Source organism: Schistocerca serialis, chromosome 8 (assembly GCF_023864345.2).
Source record: "Schistocerca serialis cubense isolate TAMUIC-IGC-003099 chromosome 8, iqSchSeri2.2, whole genome shotgun sequence".
Lineage (NCBI taxonomy): Eukaryota > Metazoa > Arthropoda > Insecta > Orthoptera > Acrididae > Schistocerca > Schistocerca serialis.
In genome coordinates, this window is record NC_064645.1 from 140,180,715 (window position 1) to 140,196,077 (window position 15,363).

A 15,363-nucleotide genomic window follows, 5' to 3' on the forward strand; every position below is an offset into this window, starting at 1 on the left:
TTATTTGTGTGTGAGGAATGTTTCCTGAAAGTTTGGCCGTACCTTTTTGTAACACCCTGTATAATCAGGTCTGCTTTAATGCACGCTGTACCGGTCGTGAACGTTTGAGACAGGACGTGAGACACCACTAATAACACCTCACTGAGTTTGAACTACGTCGTGTAATGGAGCTACAAGAAACTGCATACTCCATCTACGATATTACAGAAAGACTTGGGACGAATGAAGCCACTATACTTGATTGGTGGCAGCGGCGGTCGTGAGAACGTACGGCCGCAATAAGACCGGGCTCCAGACGGTCAGGTGGCACTACCGAGCGGAAGGACCATCGTGTTCGGCATATGGCTCTGGCGCATCGTACTGCATCTGCAGCGACAATTTAAGCATCAGTTGGCACCATATTTACAAAACCGTTATAAATCGGTTACTTCCAGGACAGGTCCTAGCCCAACGCCCTCTAACGTGCATTCCACTTGCGACTCCAGTGGTTTCAAGCGAGAGCTCACTGGACACTGGAAGGCAGGGTGGAGGTGGGTTGTGTTTTCTGATGATAGCTGGTTCTGCCTTAGCGCCAGTGGTGGCTGTGTACTGTTTATGAGGAGACAAGTCGAAGGCCTGCAATCAACCTGTCTGCATGCTAGACACACTGGAGCCACACCTGCTTTGAAAGGACACGGCCGATTTCCTTCCCCATCCTTCCCTAATCCGATCGGACTGATGACGTCGCTGTTTGTTCCCCTCCCCAAAGTCAGCCATCTTATACCTGGAGTTATGATCTGGGTTCCATTTCGTATGACACCAGGAGCACACTCGTGGTTTATCCCATGCAGACGACTGTAAAATTGTACGCCAGTGTGGTAATTCGTCATGTTGTTGATCTTTATTTTACAATTTCCATTACCAATCTTGGCCCATAGAAAAATATACTCATCGGCATTCAATTTCTTCTTTCTTCGGGTAGTCAAAGTAAATGGCATACTGGGAACAACTGTACCATAAGGCTGTTTAGCTAAAAGTCCTGTAGTCTCTGCTGTACTCCATGTCTTCCATGTCAAAATATTTCCATCTGCAAAAGCTTCAAGGCCACCATAATCTGCATGGTTGCCCCATACAACAGCAAGCGTAAGCCATGTACTACCTCCGAAAACTGCTTGTACATCAGTTGTAAAGTTCAAATGGAGTCCACGAAATACATTTGGACCTCCAATCAACTGTTATTTGTTAAATTGTCCAGCTAAATCAATGTCAATAGCCTTCAAACTGCGATACACAGGAAAGCTGCGCCGCAAGCGACGACGCCATGTACGTCGCCGAGGCATTGCTGTGGCTGATTGGCTGGGTAGCCTTTGGCGCGCGACTCAAATCGTGGCGCACATTCAAATCGGGGGAACACGGGCCCTAGTATTACTAGGCCCGTGTTGCTGGAAAATTCACTTCCGGTCCATTGCGCAACACTCTGATAAGGCGCGCTGGCTCAGACACCATTTGTAACACCATAGCTTAGACGCTACATACCTATTGTTGATTCATTTGGCTTTCTATTTTGTTCAGCATCCCATAGTTGAACTTCTGTAATTAGTGTACGATTAATTCGATACTGTAACGAAGTATAATCCCTGTAATGATCTTTTGTCTTCCTCATATAATCTCTTTGGTTATCTTTAAAATTAAATAATTTTATTTAAATAATTTTGTGTAGAACTACCAATATATGCAAATGTTCTGTTTTATTTAAAACGTTTGTTTGCTGTTATGTAAACTGCTGACCTTCACTTAGGGTTCTTAGTTATTTTGTATGTAAAAGGTGTTGTGGTTCCCCTCGGGAACGGAACTGTGTAGCGCGCGCAAATTGTGGTTGGCCTAGGTAGAAAAGGTGGAACCAAGAGTCAGTCGGGGACGAGTTACCAAACTGTGAACTGCCCATGTAAAAGTTGCATATTGTGCTGGTTCCGAGAGAGGGTTTTCCTGACTCTTTCCAATGCCTCGGATGGATGGATAAAGAGCTGGAACTATTCTGAAATTGGTATCCATCATCGCCACCAAGAAATGACAGAGTCCAGCAATTCTACCTGCAAATCCACCTACCAACATGCAATCGCCACCACACTGCGCAATCACTGTAATTGAAAACTATAGTAATGTACAGTGAAGGATCATCTTATTGGATGTGTTAGAGGGCTCAAATATAAGGTAATTTATAACTGAATTTATGTACCTGCCTCGATTTTTTTCCTTATCATAACACCTCTCAGGTTCCTCTCTGTTTGAACTAAATTGATTACCGAGTGTCCTTATTGAAAGAATATTAAAGCCTAGTGTTTTAACTAATTAATGCCTCTTCAACATAGTAAAAAGAAAGTTAATGTGGCAAGAGAGTGAACTAAAATAAATGATGCTTTATAAAGGCACATTTGCATGCCGAGCGTGAGTTTCCTCGGAAACGCGAAATATTAATTAAATAAATAATCAGTGACAAATAAATAAAGCCTATGGCACACAACTGCAGCGCTGTGTCGCTGATAAAACAAAAGCACAATTACGTTACTCTTATGTTTGATTAAGAAAGAGAGAGCTCTGGTTGAAGTGGTGCGAGAAGCGCGTATTTTATTTTATTGTCTGGCACACCGCCATATTTCATGTTATAGAAGAATACTGCGAGTTGCAACCATACTAGGCACTCGATTCTGTAAAGAATTTATATTTATAAAAGTAAGTAGGATTATGAACTGTAGGCTTATTCATTGAATATATCTGATTTAACTAACTGTGTAACTTTTTTATGTTTAGTAGACAATCACCTCTGTACGACGTATTGGCATGGCTGGCAAATTATTGTAATATTGAGATTTAGATTATGAGTCCGCACCTACCGCAGCAGTCTTTGGAAACGATTTAATTACGAAGTCCGATTATTCAGTTTTATTTCACGGTCAACTACGAGTAACATTGCCTTTACGAAAAAGCCATTGTCAAGTGTCTGATACCGAATAATTAAACGTCCACGCTCCAGATAAGCAAATACAATTGCAATCACAATCACCATCATACAGATAGAATAATTAACATATTTAAAATAACATTTTTTATTTATTTTATTTATTTTATATTGGCGACTGCGTGTCGGACTTCTTATTTTGTCATTTGTTACATTGTTCTCTTTGTTTCATGTAAAAAAAATCAACTTTCTGGACCTGGACGTCAATGTATGAGAGATAACAAAATCTGAAGATATTTTCCAATTCTGAAATTTTGCGGGAAGACGCAATGAAACTTCCAGCAAAATAAGGTAAGACGCAGCATCTTTGCATTGGTAGGCTTGACCAGACGTATAATTCAGTGTATTAGCTTTTCAGTAAATTCTGCAGTGTTTCTTTTCTGCATAACAGTTTCAGTGATAAATTTCATTCTCAGTACTTTTCCCTAAACAATAACGTATGCAACAATACCAATACACGAGTGTACAATATGGCCGACTTCTGTACGATATCATGTAACATGGCCAGCAGCCATTACCAATAATCTCAAATTCAGTTTATATTTTTAAATTAACAGACAGCCATTGTTGCTACGAGCGATTCATGCTCAACTACATTTTATTTTAAAATCAGTGTCAAAAATTTTCTTGAAACATATATTACGTGTGGCATGCTAATAACTAGAAAACAATACGCAAAAATGGAACAGCAAGGACGTACTATTCAGACGCAATCCGACTCGGACGTGAGACAAGTGTTAGAAAATGACTTTACGACAGCAACCGGTAGTGACGATTCATCAAACATTGACGCAAGTGTTGACGAAAATTTTGACGATAGGCCGTCCACTACAAAAATTTCAAAATCTCAATCAGAGCCCATGTTAATGCATGACGTCACGTCTAATGACGCGGCGGGGGCAGAGACCTTGCAAACGGTAAACATTGCCGACATGTTACAAATGCTAATGAAACAAAACGCCGAAAACATGGCAACCTTAAAGGCACAATTAGAGACACAAAATGAACAGTTAAAAACACAAAATGACGAAATCAAATCTGATCTCATAGCAATCAAGATAGGTAATGACACTTTATGTAAGCGTGTGGAACTTATAGACGCCACACTGACCAAACAGATGACCGAACTCAGTACTAAATTTTCCCAGCTTAATACGAGACAAGAAAAGACTACAACTGACGTAGCACTTTTACAGACACAAGTAAAAAACCTTAATGTCACGTGTGAAGTTCTTACTGAACAAATTCAAACATATCCTTCAGTACATGACAACCTTGAAAAACGAATTACTGACGTACAGAATAAATTTGACAATGTTGAACAACACCTGACTGACATCTTACAATCAGATGCCACAGCTCATTTTCAAAATATTAATAAAGAATTTCATGATTGGATTGAGAACAAAGACAAACATTTTGATAGATGCTTACGTGAAAATTTACCAACAATTGTGCACGACTCCGTAGCGCAATACATTACTAATAACAAACAGCTGATCAGTGACGCAGTACAATCCGTCACTGCACCCATGAGACAATTCACCGATCAACTACAGTCTGAATGTAACGAAAATATCAGTCAAAATGTACAGTTCAGAAACCAATATACATTCGAGTATGATACACACATTCCGCACACGACAAATACACAAGAACAAAACACACCACGACTACAACACATACCACGATGTGGAAACACAAACACAAGCTATTATCATGGTAAACCACAGCAACATTATCGTAATTACTCGCCGGCTGAACATACCAGTAATTACAGTGGAATAAATCCATATCACAATGCGAAGGAAGATGAAAGCTTAATGAAACACAGGCAATTTCAGATTTTTATCCCAGAAAAACGAACCATTCATCCGGTGATTTTTCTTAAATCTTTTAGTAACGCATTTCCACGCACTTGGAGTGACCGGAAAAAGATTTCATATATTGTCGGTTACATCCAAGGCGATGCAGCTGTCTGGGCATACAGTCAAGCTGACGTATGTACCACGTACAGTGAGTTTGAGCGTGCTTTTCTGAACAAATTCTGGTCGCAATCCGTCCAGGAGCGACTCAGAAGACAAATTTTAGAACCTGAAACTTTTAACAGTAAAAATGGTAACTTACGCAGATATTTTGAAAAATACTTGAACATGGGACATTTTTTAGACGAACCAGTCGCAACGCGTGATATACTCCGAGCGTTGAAGGCCAAATTGCCTTTCAACATTAAAGAAAAACTTCTACATATCCCGGATGACGATTCAGATTATTTTTTAACAGCTTTAGATTCGGTTGACATGTTACTTGAAGATCAGCGCTTCGCGCGGCAAAACAGCAGCCACAATGTTTACACTAGTGGTATGCAAAAGATGCAGGCTTGCCAACACAATTCTGGCGCGCCCACAGTTGGATACGCGGTACAACAAAAACAGCAAACTCACATGCCGTCTCAGTACGGAAATCAAAATCAACACGCGTATTCCAATACAAACAATAGTTACAACAGTAATAACATTTCATGCGGCAATCCATACAAAAGGCACCGCGGTAATAACTACAACGGTAACAACGGATACAAAGGTAATAACAAAAACACAAACAGAAATAGAAATAATAATAACTACGAGCCAAGACAGCATCAAGGTTGGACTCGTAACGATCAGTACTTTCATTCAAACTCTGCTTTACCACAGCAGCCACCAGGACAAAATTGGAGCATACCTTACGACCGACAGGTAAGTTATAATGCGCAACAGCAACAACAACCGCAAAAGTTTGGAGATCATAATAGGCAATATCCGAATGTGAATATAATAGAAATGACACCTGATGCACAACCTCAATCTGTGTCAGTACCTAGTACAAATGATAATCCAACAAACTAGAAACAGTCACTACTTTGCCCCAGGTCGTGGCTGAAGAATTCTTGGGGGGCGACTTCAATGTTAATCAGTTATTTGACACCACACTTGAACAACAGAATAATGATATGCCGAGTAATTCTAAACAAAAACTACCTGTTTTATTTATAAGATACAACCACAATAACAATATATCAGATGAACTTTTACAAGACAGTACACAATGTCGTTTAAACACAAATGAAATTGTTTTAGCATCTACTACTGGTGTAGTAGGTGGGATTTCAACTACTATTATCCTAGATACAGGTGCAGCTGTGAGCGTTTTGTCTTTTAATTTCTATAAAAAGATGTGTGAATTGGAACCTGTGCCTGAGTTTCCTGCCCAAAACTGTAAAATAACTACTGCACTAGGTAATAAGTCATGTAGGGTTACGAAGCAAGTTTTTTGTAAACGTTAAAATAGGTAATGGAACCGTACAATGGCCATCCTGGTTGTACAAAACCTTGTGACAAATTGCATATTAGGAATAGATATTATGAGCGAGAAGGACTGCATTATAGACTTCTCCAAAGGTAAATGAATTTTAAATGATAAAGGCAGTGTAATTATTATTGATTTGGACAGGAGAACTCTAAAGCATGACAAACACTGTACAGGGTACAAGGTTCAGTTAGTACTTGACAATGACATTCAAGACATGCAAACACACTCATCTGACACAGAGCTAATGGACTTGAAAACATTGCTTGATCATAAGATAAGTGAAGCTACAGCTCTCAGTGTACATGAACGTATAAAACTACAGGAAGTGTCATCCAAATATTTACAAGTTTTTACCAAACGATTAGGTGTTATCAACACGTATGTGTACAAGATTGAAGTTAAGCCTCACAAGATCTTCTACCATAAGACATATAACGTACCGTTATCTCAACGACCTGCTGTGTGGCAAGAATTAAAACAAATGTTAGACTGGAAGGTCATTGAACCATCCACCTCACCTTATTGTAGTCCTCTACTTGTTGTCAAAAAATCAAATGGAAGCATTAGGTTAGTGTTAGACGCACGAGCTATTAATGAAATAATTTTACCGGTTCACACAAAACCTGAAAATTTAAAAGAGCAATTACAGAAATTTCTAGATGCAAAATATTTTTCCACAATAGATCTCGCTAATTCGTTTTGGCAGGTGGGTATCACTCCTGATTCTCGGAAATATACTGCATTTATGTTCGGGGGGCGAACCTATCAGTTTTGTGTTCTACCCTTCGGATTGAATGTCAGCTCTGGGGTATTCATTACAGCCCTGGATACCGTGCTTGGCGACGATTTAGTTGAGACAGTCACACACTATGTAGATGATATACTGTTAGCTACACAATCTTGGAATGAACACGTTGACACACTTCAAAGAATTTTAGAAAAATTTGCACAAGCTGGAGTCACAGCCAACCTAAGAAAATCAAAGTTTGGTTGCAGTGAGATAAAGTATTTAGGACATATCATTAATTCACAGGGCATACGTCCGGATCCCAGTAAATTAGATGCTATCAGAAACTTTCCTAGCCCTCGAACTAAAAAGCAGTTAAAATCATTCCTTGGGCTATGTTCATTTTTCAGACGTTTTTTGCCACAACCACTTTTGAACAGTAAACATCTGCTAAATCTACTCAGAAAGAATCAAGTTTGGATCTGGTCGGAACAGTGCCAGAATGACTTTAATACAATTAAACATGCTTTAGTGAATGCTAACATATTGAGCCATCCAGATTTCAATTTAGATTTTTGTATGACTTGTGACGCTTCACGTACTGGCTTGGGCTGTTGCTTATTTCAAGTTGTAAAGAATAAAGAGGAGGAACAGATAAGAATTATTAGTTTTGCGAGTCGCACTCTAACTGAATGTGAGCGTACATACTCCACTACTGAGTTAGAAACACTTTCCATAGTATGGGCATTCAAGAAATTCAATTATTATTTATTTGGAAAACATACGGTAATTTACACCGATCACCAGGCCCTGACATTTTTGTTAACTTGTAAACTTGTACATCCTAGACTATCACGATGGGCAGTTACACTTCAGAACTACTCTTTTGAAATTAAGTACATAAGAGGTAAGGACAACACCATTGCAGACACTTTGTCTAGACTTCCACAAGGTATGAATGATACCAACAGTGTCTTAGAAAATATAAATGACTACAGGATTCTCTTAATGCAAGACAAGCAGTATCACCAATATTATATTGATATGTGCAGAAACATGGCTCAATTACAAAAATCTGATCCTCACTGGTATAAGATAATAACATTACTGGTAGAAAAACACAATCATCCTTTGACTAAGTATTACAAGTTACACAATGATGTGTTATTTTACCGCCGACATCCAAATGCTACTAACTGGTGTGTATGCATTCCCAAAGAGTCTGAACGTAATCTAATTTGGCACACACACTTAGTTTGGGGTCATTATGGGACGAAAAAGTGTTTGGCAAAGCTCAGTACATACTGTTATTTTAGCAATATGAGAAGAAAAATTTACAGGGAACTAAAAACATGTGTCATATGTCAAAAATCAAAACCTCAGAATTTATCCACAAAAACAGATTTACATTCTATTTTACCTAGTAAACCCCTGGAAATTCTGTGTACTGACATCAGTGGACCGCATCCAGCAAGCTCTGGAGGCGTCAAATATATCTTAGCATTTTACGATATATTTTCTAAACATGTAAAACTTTATGCTTTAAAATCCGCCACTGCAAATGCTATAATATGAAGATTCTCAAGTGATTACCTGATGCACGTGGGAAAACCTAAAGCAATTCTATCAGATAATGCAGCATACTACTCTGGGTACAAATGGAGAAATTTCTTGAAGGACAATAACATTAAAAGTATATTTATTTCGAGGTTTAGTCCACAATGTAACGCGACTGAGAGACTTTTCCGAGAATTAAATCGATTCATGAGGACCTATATTTCATCAAAACATACTAATTGGGTGTCCTACCTAAGTCTTTTCGAAGACGTACACAATAACTTAAATATTTACGATACGAATTACACACCTAACGAGATCATGTTCAATTGCAAACAGAACGAAAAAATGGTTCAAATGGCTCTGAGCACTATGGGACTCAACATCTTAGGTCATAAGTCCCCTAGAACTTAGAACTACTTAAACCTAACTAACCTAAGGACATCACACACACCCATGCCCGAGGCAGGATTCGAACCTGCGACCGTAGCAGTCCCGCGGTTCCGGACTGCAGCGCCAGAACCGCTAGACCACCGCGGCCGGCGCAAACAGAACGATCAGTGGATAGAACCATTACCTAAGTTGTCAGACAAGGAAATCACACCTTAACAGAAAATAAAAGAAGTATTGACTACATTGACACATCACGCACAAATACGAAACAAACATCACAGAAACATAATAAAAAGAAAACAAAAATTCGAGGTAGGAATGCTTGTACTACTTCGTACTCATCATAAATCTGTAGCACTCAAACGACGCAACGCTAAGTGGCGTCTGCTATATGAAGGACCTTATATAATTGTTAACATACCGCATCCTGGTGCGTATCTGTTACAACATCCTAGAACTAACAAAATTATTGGGCTATACGCACACCGAGATCTTAGAGCATTTCATGCTGAATAATGTCAAAGTCATACCCATGAAAATATTGCTAAGCAACTCGAAAAACTCTGTTGTTACAACACAGATAATAAGTAGTATAGAAATTTTCATTTCAGCGGTTCCAGTGACGCAGTTGAAGACAGAAGAACTCTTCTTTCAGCGCGCGCCTCCACCTGAAAGACGGAATATTAAAGTAAAATTTATGATTACGTAGCAGTGGATGACATATTAATTTTTCACGGAACATTTGTTACTGAAGGTACCACTGACTTGGTGTGACACCTGACGAACTGACAGACGTCATCTGTGAAGCGATCTTTTACTTTGAGAAATAGATTAGACGCACATCTCTCAACACGAAAAGCATCTATCAGTAGTCAAGGCCACACAGACACTCTACACACACGCACAAAACGCGAGGAATCGAACATTTTCTCTCTCTTACTATTTTGAATATTTATTGAGTAGTGAAAACGCCTGGTCTTGCCTACTGATGTAATGAATGTTGTGTCTAACCTATCTTAATTTCAGATGACATCACACAAAACATCGATAATATCCCAGCAAAACCGCTGAAGAGGATGTAAATATCTGCAATTCATGTAATCAAATGTGACACAACGTAATAACCTATAGCGATGTAATGATGATGTAAACATGTTTATGTGCAACTATATTATGTGACGTGTGTATGTATAATTACTTACTTTTTTAACTGATGTATAGTGTAACTGTTACTATGTAAAAATTTGAACAAAACGAGTGCCAAAAAGACATTGCATAGTGAACCACTGTTCACGGACATTAACGAACATTACTAACTCTGCAACTACGCGGAAACCTATGTGAAAGAAACTGTTAATGCCATTCATTATGCAGCGTATCTATGTGAACGCGATGAACGATTTCCTTGATTAATAACTACGAACATTTAGGTGAGCTATATTCAGCAAAAAACTGAAAATGTGAAGTGCATAATTCGTGCATCGTCTAGTGATATTACTACAGTACCCAACTTCAAGATGTTAACTGGATTAAATGGACACAAAGTGCCTGTCCAGAAAACAACACGACGGGTGGAAGAATTTTGGTTGGAACTTCAGGGAATGGAATGTTCTCGAAATGTGACGGACACTCTTACCTGGACTGTCCAAGGATCGACGCCAGCTATGTGCCGTCCGAGGTTCTGCAACCAAGCTTCCACGGAATGTAAAAAACGAACTGCACGTGGACCAATTACTCGACGGGTCACGTCTGATCTGTAATAAGCAATGCTTTTAGTCACAACGAACTGCATCACTACGACTATAATGGAAATGAGAAATGGACACGCTTATGTATTAATCACGTTGTTATACAACGATGTTACTGTGATCAAAAAACTTTACCACGACGATACTAACCTGTAAAAAATTATTGTGCAGCAGATGAATATGAACTGTAATAACGACACGATGTGTATAGGTCAACGCACCTGAAAAATACGGACATTTTTCTTTGAAGTATTTCAAAACAATACTATGTAACTAAGAACATTCAACAATCTAAGTTGTATTGTGTTATAACAAATATTGTAAATTTAAAACTAAGTTACCTGTCATAGAATGTAGTCTTCATATGTAATCTTGGTTGAATATTTTCTTTGTGCAACGACTGAAAAACGCGCGCACACGAACAATATGATCTGCAATACTGTGCCGCGTGATCTAACTGTACGATATAACGGCAGTGCCGCAGTTACACAGACGCTTCTGCGCATGCGCGCACTCTATCTGCCAACATAAGAACTTTTACGGCGCACCCGCGTCATTCAAATTTTGTATATAATGTGTAATGTAAGTCATGTAAATAGTTGTAGATAACTTAGATTTTCTTGTGCCTTTAGGTGAATTGCTCGCCTGCAGGTGTGTCCTTTCGCCTCGCAATTCAGGGTGCAATATAAAGGCACATTTGCATGCCGAGCGTGAGTTTCCTCGGAAACGCGAAATATTAATTAAATAAATAATCAGTGACAAATAAATAAAGCCTATGGCACACAACTGCAGCGCTGTGTCGCTGATAAAACAAAAGCACAATTACGTTACTCTTATGTTTGATTAAGAAAGAGAGAGCTCTGGTTGAAGTGGTGCGAGAAGCACGTATTTTATTTTATTGTCTGGCACACCGCCATATTTCATGTTATAGAAGAATACTGCGAGTTGCAACCACACTAGGCACTCGATTCTGTAAAGAATTTATATTTATAAAAGTAAGTAGGATTATGAACTGTAGGCTTATTCATTGAATATATCTGATTTAACTAACTGTGTAACTTTTTTATGTTTAGTAGACAATCACCTCTGTACGACGTATTGGCATGGCTGGCAAATTATTGTAATATTGAGATTTAGATTATGAGTCCGCACCTACCGCAGCAGTCTTTGGAAACGATTTAATTACGAAGTCCGATTATTCAGTTTTATTTCACGGTCAACTACGAGTAACATTGCCTTTACGAAAAAGCCATTGTCAAGCGTCTGATACCGAATAATTAAACGTCCACGCTCCAGATAAGCAAATACAATTGCAATCACAATCACCATCATACAGATAGAATAATTAACATATTTAAAATAACATTTTTTATTTATTTTATTTATTTTATAGCTTCCTGAAAATAATTTTTCTATTAAAACTGCTTATTAATATCTTGTTGCCAGCTTCAAAATTAAAAGTTCTTAAAACTGAGGCTTATAAAGTTTTACTTAGTAAATGATCACATTGCTGCCTGTTGTAAATCGTTAAAGGTGGGTCACTATCTTACAAATATGTCAATTATGTGTCTCACTGTAGTAAAAGCTGAAAACTGCAATTGTGGAAAGTTGTGCTAAACACTTGTTTCTCTTGTGTATTGAAAGTGCATATTAACAGTGTAATAGGATCCATAGTTTATCCTTTATGCTCTTGATAAATAACAATTAATAGAAAGACCACTATCTATGAAAACAGTAACTTCTTTTATTCAACAGACAGTGAGATGTAACCTGCTATTGAATTCCATTTAACTTTCATTCTAAATAGAAAAGTATTTAGCTGAAAGAGACTTAACCTGTGACCAGTTCATAATTTTGCGGTGAACTACATTTACAATTTTATGTCAGCTAGGAAAATATTTGAAAAGTAATACTGAACCTATGTCCAATTTATGATTCTACAGTGAATATTAATAGTAATGTTATAAAGACCATTCAGTTTGAATAAGCCCTGAAAAGTAATAGTGTGTAGTGTTATAAAGTTATATTTATGCAAATAGTTTGTTCTGATCTGTTAGCTCCAACCTTAACCTGAACACACTGTATTCAGGCGCCAGAGTTCATTGCACTCGCATGTGGCAAAGTATAGGTTGTGTTTATCCGTTAAAGTTACTCATACTTATTTTCTTGAACAAGAATGTCAATCATTCTCTTGCCTAATCAGGCTGGCGACCGTTTTCTTTATTCTTTGAACAGTGTAGATAGGTAAAATATTGTTTGTTACTGTTTAAGTATTTACGTAATTCTGACTTCCACATCCGATAAGCCACCGCTGTTAGGTGCAACACGGTCAACATAACGAAGTTCCTCTCAGAGGGTAACACTGCTCTGTTGCTTTATACCATAATTGCTTTAACAAGATAGTTTTATTTCACGACCTGCCTCCATCTTTAAGGTTATGTTATAGCAGTAACGGACAGAAGTGTTATACATTCGAGGGGGTGTTTTGCAATAGGATAACGATCGCCCACATACCACTGTTGTAATCCAAAACACTCTACAGGGTATCTATCTGTTACTTTGGCCTGCTCGATCATCAGATCTGGCTCAATCGAGCACATATGAAACATTATCGGACAACTCCAGCGTCATCCACAACCAGTATTAACCGTCCCTGTATTGTCCAAGTGCAAGAAGCATGGAACTCCACCCCACAACTGACATACGGCACCTGTACAACACAATTCATACACGGCCGAATGCTCATATTGAGCGTTCTGGCCGTCACACCGGTTATAAGTGTACCGACATTTCACATTTGCAACAGCTTACCTCGCGCTTACATTAAGCTGTGATCTTACATTTTTAATCACTTAAATATGTTACCTAGACAAATGTGTTCTAGAAATTTCGTTACTCTACACTAATTATTTTTTGTATTGCGAATTTTTTCCGTCAGTGTATATCAGAATACCTTGTATCAGAGATGAACTATATGTCAGATCATCATAGTCGAAGCATAAGCTCTCACTTGTCTAATTACAAGCTGTGCCCATCCGTAAAACAAAACATTCCCAAACTTCTTCTCCGTCGCTCCTTCTCCGGAACAAACTACTGTGCACTCTGGCACAGTTCAGTGCCCTATTGCTTTCAAGAATAAGATGAAGCACATCCTTCCGTCAGTCCCTTGAAATTTTTCCAAAAATTGGTGTATATGACCGCCGGTTTTCCCATTGTGAAACAGTTAAGCAAATGCTCCCACCTTTTTTTCTGTTATAATTCTTTAATTTTTGATTTCTCAGTCAGAAGCGGCTTTTTTTCTTCCCCTCTCTACATTACTTATTATTATTCAAGTTCCTCTTTCTCTGCCTTTTCCATTTCTCCTCTCACGTCCATAGCTGCTATTGATTACAGTTTAAATCCACTCGCCTGTAATTTGGCTGTTTTGTTCCACTTCACATGGGCGAATATGAATTCTGTGTTTTTTCTGCTCTATTTATTATAATTTCTAAGTATTGGTTTCTTCATTACAGCAACTTATAATATACTTGTTACAATAAATGTAATGTAAAATATGTACAATGCCTTGTTAGATGTAAAAGAGGGCAGAATAGCATTAAACGTACCATATTAAATAAATAATGAAAAGTTACATACACGCATACCATTTTAAACGTTTGCAGAAACTCTTCTACCTATAGGAAGAAATAAATAGCAATCAAGAGACAAAAAATGACATTTCTATAATACTACATTGTACTGACGTACATCAATTGTTTTGTTACCATTCCTGAATTTTTGCCTGATAATTTTATGTGAAAGGTTACAAACTTATCACATGATTTTTCTGTCCCGAATTGCTTCTTAAATTGATTTGATGAGTTACACGTATGTACATGTATAGAACAGATATCGATAACTTTTTGGCACGTTACATAAGTTCATGTATCGACAGATAACAATGGAAGCTCATGAATTCACGGCCAGACCTTTATGGAACATTGCCCAGTAGCTAATCCATATTGTAAACACCTGATAGGTATGTATAATTTCAGAGAAGCAAACACTGTGAAGAGGTTTGTTTGTGCTTGTAAAGGTTGCAAACAAGCTTATACAGGACAATAACAACACTTACTCACTTCTTAGGCTTTGATTGGTCATGGATCACCAGTACGTTGTGCTAAAACCGATGGAATGCACGAAATCAGGTGGCAACTTTGTGCTAACAGTAAACAAGCAGTACAAAATTGCTTTTAATAAATATATATGATTTGTTTCAGATTTTAATAGTTCTAGAAAGTTTATCATTATCTCAGACCAATTTTATTGCCTCTGATTAATGTACAAGGCGCAATCCATCATCCTTTGGTTAGTCTAGTTTATATCAGCTTCGCTTTAAATTAACATTCGGTCTCACTTCCGTCACGAGTAGTCTGTCATTGTATTTCTGTAACTATTAAAATTCGTAGCACATGAAAATTGTAGCTCGCTGCTCCAATCTGCCCCTGGCGTTTCTGTTTTATTTATCGTCGCTCAATTCGTTTGTTGTAGGGATAAAAAGTAGCTGACGTGTACTACAGTTCGTACAAATTACAACAACATAAAAGAAGCAT

The 15,363-nt window shown here is 38.0% G+C and overlaps 1 long non-coding RNA gene across 1 annotated transcript; it reads right to left on the reverse strand.

The window, feature by feature from the left end:
* Positions 1-10,665: 10,665 nt before the first annotated feature.
* On the reverse strand, positions 10,666-11,158 carry LOC126416220 (uncharacterized). The gene is made up of 3 exons (XR_007575418.1): positions 11,113-11,158; positions 10,922-10,992; positions 10,666-10,777 (listed from the first exon to the last, which is right to left on the reverse strand). It is a non-coding gene; the product is annotated as an uncharacterized LOC126416220 (long non-coding RNA).
* Positions 11,159-15,363: the final 4,205 nt, after the last annotated feature.